The following is a 6,977-nucleotide window of genomic DNA, read 5'->3' as shown; positions in this document are numbered from 1 at the left end:
GCTGTTGCATTAAGGACCCCACAAATCGAGTCGGCATCGAGTCGCGACGCAACGGGCGGGCAAGAAAGACAATCGATTCAACAGCGGACCGTATGGTAGGTGGTCGGACGCCCATATCTGGATAGGAAGCGAGACCAGTCATCTACGAGCGGTCTCCCGAGACAAGATTGCAACCGGGGCCGCAGTAATGGCAGACTTACGGAGTTCTGGTAATGATCCGGACCAAATTCCGGATGTCCGGCCGCAATTGCGGCCGTCGTACACGCCGTGCGCGCATCCGCGCGCCGCGACGTAAACGTGCCGGGCCTACGCTCGTTGGGCTCGGGTGGCGCGTGGCGCGATCGGAGGTGACTATAAACGGACGACTGAGCGAATGGCGCAACTATACGGCCCACTAAAAGCCCGCCGTTGCATAACGCATAGCATAACGCGCGCCTTCGCGGCTTTACGAACGCGAGCGCGTACCTACGCTCGGCCGCGAGGATCCTTTTTGTCCCGCCCGCCTCCCTCGCGCGCACGGCGGCGAAATCGCAAAGGCGCAATAAATATCGCTGTTTATTAATTTCGCGGCTACCCGTCGCACACGTGGGCTCCCCTCGATTTCACTCTTGCTCCGACGTCGAACGCGATCCTACGGCTACGCAATACCGGAAATAATTACAATCATGGCACCGTATGCACCTACGGGTGTTGCAAATTTTTCACTTTAATTTTAACAGAGTTTTTTAGATAATCTTGGCATCAGTCTTTCTCTTCCCCAATCATTCTTTGAGACTACTGGTTATAGGAAGCTTTGAGTGCGCAATGTTGCACATCTCGTGGAAGAGAGAGAGAGAAATGCTTCAACGGCGCCGAAATAGTGACTTCGTACATTTTCTGTAATAGGTTTCTGTAATTGTGAAATTTTCAGAGCATGAGATTCAATTTATTAGAGGAAATAATGCGGAGAATAAATCTTCGATTTAAACTTAAACTTCTCTGAGAAAATAACGCGCACGGAGTTGAGAGCTCCCCGTATTATCACCCGTATCCCATATTGTATAATTAAACTGCGAATACAAAAAGTATTTCACATGTGAGGTATTTTACGCTCTACTTAAATACACACGAGTGTCGTGCTTCGTACTCTATAATTACTCGGGACGAAACGATCCCCTACTTTCGCGCATGTAAAACGAAACCGCCACCTCTCTTCCAAATCACTGCCGTCCTCCTTCCTGCCTTTCGATCGGCAATCGTGAAAAAGGAAACGCTCGTCTCACGCTCCAAATAGCCGCCGCTCGCCGCCACGATGAACGAAGCGATGTTCAAAGCGAAAGATCGCGCGTTACGGGGGCTCCGTTAGTTAATCCGCCCCTTTGCCTGCAAGCCCGGAACTGGGCAATGCGTCCCAGATTAATTAGTTTCTTATAAGTCGATGTGCTTTACGCACAGCTAATTAGTTTGTTGCGAGTTCATATTTTACGATATCCGCGCGAGCGAGCTTTCGAGTTTGCACGTGGGGCTTATCGCGTATAACCCATAAACACTTGGTGCTCATTGCCGTGGCGTGGCAGAGCACAGTAATATCGCACGGCTTCAACGTTAACTCGTTACCCCCGTAGCCTGATGTTCCACAATAATTCGTGCCACTCTCGGGGAACACCTGTTCCATGATAGCTCCGCTGGATAGACGATAGCTCCGGCGTAACGTGCGTGCCGATCACCTCGAAACCCCGTCGGGTTTCCCAAGGAATCGCCATAGCTTCATTCATCTCTAACACGGATATCAATTTTGTATTTAATCGACAGAATCCGCTCGCGAGAAACCTAGAAATGCACAAAACCCGCCGCCAGATTATATAATATGTTGTAATAGTGTTCAAAAAATATTTAAGCTCTTTTCTTTAAGATTTGAAAATTTTCTATCTCTCTCTTTTTGTCACACCGTCTAGAAATCTGTTTGAGGAGCGAATCTATGAAGATGCACATGCGTGTAATACTTTACGTGAATGTAGAAAAATAGTCTGAAGCAGAAGCGAGATATTTTTCAGTTATTTATACGCAAGCGCATTCCACTCTCCGAAATGTGTAGATCTAAACCTGCTTAGTAGATATCTATTCCTGTGAAATTCCCACGGTTACCTCGCTGCCCGTATCTTATTGTTAGTTCTATACTCTGTTCCGTCATGGGCCTTTTTTTATATTTTTCGCGCAGAGGGGCCGCGTGCGACTCGCGAGCCGTGAACAGCTCGGCGACCATGTATAATCGTTTGATACGTTTGCGCTCGCGCGGCGAATACTTGTTGCGCGCCGCGCCTATGAAATATGTATTAAGCCCTGGATCCGATGCACGGAGGCTTTTCCAGCGCGACCATGCAATATTTATACGCTTCTCGTTATATCGCGCATCGTGAAATCACACTTTTCCGGGAGAGAGAGAGAGGCGCGCGTGCTAATAGTGCGGCCCGGCGATTCTTTTTCGCGAGATACGAAGGAAACGCGGCTAAAGAGCGGCTCGACGACCGTGACGATCTGTAATACATCGATCCGAAATGCGATCTTATCACGGCGTCATCAACGAATAACTACGGCTTGCAAGCACGGTGGAATTTGTAGCTTACGAAAACGAATCACCGACACATTTCAGAGTTCTTCCTGTGACTCCTGAAATATCTACTGTAATCAAATAAGAAACATCCTGTTTCAAAAATATTTTTCATAAATCTGCCGTCGATGGCTGACAATAAGAGGAAAAGATAAGTCTTTTTCTAGACGAGATATCTCTCTGTGACTCTCATTTTGCAATACTTTGACGTCTATTTCGAACCAGAGAGGTATAGCTAAGAATTAGGCAAAAGGAATCATATGATCCGAAGAAAGAAGATGCCCGTCTCCGCAAAAGTGGACAGCGATAATATCTGAAACTCGGCAGCGATCGCGCGTGTCGTTGCTCCCGTTTCGGTCATTCGCTCTTATCAGAAAACAAATGGAAAGTGTTGAGCGACGACGTCAACGTCCGCGAGCGCGTGCTCCCTCGTCTGCCGAACATTTGCGTCAACATTGCGACCGCCGAATAACCAGCAGCGCGATCACAATCGACATATTTAATTCTTATAATCATAACGCGAGCACGCGTGGTCGGCGTTTCGCCGGCAAGCACGTGCACCAACAAATAATATACGGGCTAATGTACACGTCGCGTCGTGTACCGCCGCGACGCGCGCCACAGAGAAAATACGCGATTTTCGTATTAATTTCGCTGCGCCGCGCCGCGCCGCGGGAAAGTAGCCCCGCGCGGCTCGCAAAAATGATACAGGTTTCATATTGCACGAAATATCCGTGTAACGGCAAAAAGCAGATAACGAGCGCGAATTATCAGAGACGGGCGATAGTAAATTTATTACGTATCTGTAGTTACGCGATTATATCTCACGTATAAAAATGTTTCGTACGTAATTGCGTCTCTCCCTCTCTGTCTCTCTCTTTCTCTCTCGGTGCGGAAATATGCTGAAAAATCCAGATCCCTTTTTCCCCCTTTTTTTACGGCGTCCAATAACCGCGGAGAGAATTACACGAGTAAAATCTCTCGTTTCCTCGTTTACTCTGCTCCGCTCCTCCGGGTCGATGCGTTCCGCCGTGTCGCCACAAAGCCTCATACTTCATGCAGTTCGCGAGAACCCACGCCAGGAGGGGACAGGGGGTTAGAGGGACAAGGGGGGAGGAGGGGAGGACCTCGAATTAATTCCATCTTCGTCGTGCGCCGCGCGCCGCGACACGCAGCGTGCCGAGCTATTGACGGCGCGCACATTTCCCTCACATTTCGTACACGAAATGTCCGTCCACGTTCTTAAAACTACGCTGTCGCGTTCTTGAGAGTCTATAAGAGTCGCGAATAACTCGCTCGTGAGTTTGAACGTTCCATGCTACAAATTCAACAAAACCGCTTTCTCAAAAGTGCAGCAATTCTGTCGAAAACAGATCGAAAAAGTTGCGAAAAATCTAGCGAGATCTTGGAGAGGATTTGAGAAGAATGTGAAACCGATGGTATTCACGTATCTATGGCCGATGCTATTTTGGTAGACATTTTTTTCCTTCAAGTGTTACTTTTGAGATAAAATAACATGTATGTGTTCTTAGACGATGTAGATTTATTTTCCACATGCAACACACGCAAGGAGAAAACAAGAACCAAGGAGTACAGTTTCTTCCAGTTTTTCCCTAAAATATAACGCCAAGGCATTTCATTTAAATTTACTTATTTTGCGATTTTCGTTAGAAGATTCTCTCTCTCTTTCGCTTTTTCACTCTCGTCCTCCCGCGTCCCTCATCGAAGTCGCTTCTCTCTCGCGGTAGCAGCGATGCAGTTGAAGTGCAGGATCGCCCGCGGGAGGAACGGGGGGACGGGAACGCGAGGTAGGGGGACCTTTCGGCGGAGTGACTGAAACGGAGAAAAGGGAACGCGAGCCGTGGCGAAGGGGTGAGGGGAGAGGAGGGCCCCTTAGAGGAGCACGCGGCGCGGGGTGGAAGAGGGAACGAGGCGAGCGAACAAACCGAGCGAGCGAGTATTTTCGCTGGCCTTGACGCAGCGACGGAGGGCGATGCACCTCTCCTGGCGAATACACTGCGAAACCGGGAGCGTGTCGTTCGCGCACGCACACAGTCGCGCGGGCACGCGTGCGCGCGCGTGTACGCACACACGGGCCCAGCTGTGCGCGCGCGCGCGTAAGCAAGCGAGCGATTGCACGGAGCGCATTCGTGCAAAAGCGCAATGCAACGCGCGGCAGCGCAGTGTCTGTGCATGAACGATGCAGCTGCACTTTCGCGCGCGCGCTCATGATACGTACGTGTGCCTGCGCGTGTGTACGTGCACAGGCGTGTCGGCACCGGCCCAACGAGGGGACCGGAGGCCCGGTCCAACTCGCGAACGGTCGACACTGACCTCACCCAACGACTGGCGGCGGTGCACACCGTCGTCCCCCTCGTCTCCCCTCCGCGCCGCCTGCCCCCTCGAACCCCTTTCCTCTCACCGTACACTGTCTGCCAAAAGTAGCGGAAGAATTCGCCGTGCCTACAGTCCGCGCGTGCATACTTTCGACGATGGCGATCGCAGGTGCTGGTCTCGCCGGCCGAAATTTTCGCCCGTCAGCCATCTTGTTGGCGTAGGTCAGCAAGCGGTTTATTTTAAGAAGCGGGAGACTTCTTTTCTTGCGTGCTGTCACGTACATTGCGAGCTATTTACGTTGAAGATGAATAAAAATTTTGTTGACATCTTATTAAAAAGACAATCATCTTACTCTTGAGATACTTGAATACAATTCTATCTTGCAATATTTCCTCGATTACTATTTTTCACATCAAATAATATTTTTATCGATTGCGTATTATCCGTGTACGTTACCTTCTGCGCAACTACTATAAAAGTTTGAAGACGCGCGACGAACAATAAATTATCCTGGAAATTAATTGTTCTTATAATCATTATCATCGATTAATTGTTATTTTAAATTACCGGTTTAAGATAAACCCGCAACTTTTCCCGCTGCACATCGATGACCGCAGCCCGATTAATACCACCACAAAATACTTGACAAATATTATCTCCGCTATTTATCAATATCGGGACACGGCTCATAAATCACGGCTCATTACTTGTCCGACCGCCCCAGAATCTTGCCGTTTCCCAAACGGCCGTTTCCATCGTATAAATATTAATGGCGATTCTTACGCAGCGGCACCGTTCCGAGCAAGATCGTCATCGCGTTTATTAATTCCCGCCCCGGGCGGCATGCCCGGTCGTTGGTATGGGTGCCTTTTCCACGTTGCGCCGCGGCAACGGCCGTAATCTCGCATTTATTCTGGACTATCGGGGAGACGCCTGAAACCCCGCGGACTTTTTCGTGCCCTACCACGCCGCACCGACGACCGACCGCGCGTCGGTGCATTGCACCGGCCGAGGGGACGGACAGACGAACGGGCGGTGGTACACGACCACGAGAAGCGGAGCTCCGGCCTGGCAAACCTGGCGAACGGCTCGACGAAATGACGGGATGATGAGGAGGGTACGAGGGAACGTGGGGGAAGAGGGCGATGCTGCCTCTCGGACTGGATCCACGGTACTGGCCTCGCGTTTTCGGCCTGCGGGAATGCCGCGCTACGGCGAGGGGCGGGAGGGACGGCGGCAGAAGGATAAGTCGGGGACTTGCTTTATGGGCTCCGCGGGGCCTTTCCCTACTCACCCCCCTGCCCATCGCCCCCCCCCCCTCGATCGTTGCCCGTGTACATACGCGTCTTGTTATTAAGCCCTCGGTGTGCCCACGGTCGCGCTCGACCGAGAGCAGGATCGCCCGTGTGCGTACGCACGTACATACGCACGTGTCTGCGAGTGTGTGTACCTACGAGCGCGCGAATCGAGATTCTTATTAATCGTGCGTCGACCTTACGTGCGTCGACGGCGACGTCGATCGTGCGTCTCGAAAATCGCTCCGTCTGACAAGGAGGATGATCTGTCTCAGTATTCGCGTATTCTTCGTATAAATTCATTTAGCGCTCAATATGACGCACGATGCGATTCTTGATCGCCGAGATAATATTTGTACACGGTTTTCGTATCAGATAAACGACGTACTCGGGATCGAAGGCTTGCGTTTGGTGTTAAATGCGGTTTATAAATACAAATCTAAGACAAGGTAACATTTCGTGTGTTTTCTCTAATAAGAGGAACCTTGTTGAGCAAAAATTACGTTGTGCGAATCATGAAATTTGCTGAATTTGTAATTAAGATAGAAATATTTATTTAAAGATTTTACTTTAAAAAAAAAAGAGTAAAGAAGTTGAAGATTTGGTAAGCTTCTCATTCAAGAGGAAACGCGAATCTTTACTCAATTTTATCATGGTGCTTTAATGATTATTTGGCGAAGCGTTACAACGGTAATTTGCAGATGAATTTGTAAATGGCTGCGGATTCATCGGCGTGCACCGTAATTCAGCCGAACGGT

This window comes from Ooceraea biroi, chromosome 2 (assembly GCF_003672135.1).
Source record: "Ooceraea biroi isolate clonal line C1 chromosome 2, Obir_v5.4, whole genome shotgun sequence".
Classification (NCBI taxonomy): Eukaryota; Metazoa; Arthropoda; class Insecta; order Hymenoptera; family Formicidae; genus Ooceraea; species Ooceraea biroi.
This window is presented reverse-complemented; position numbering follows the sequence as displayed.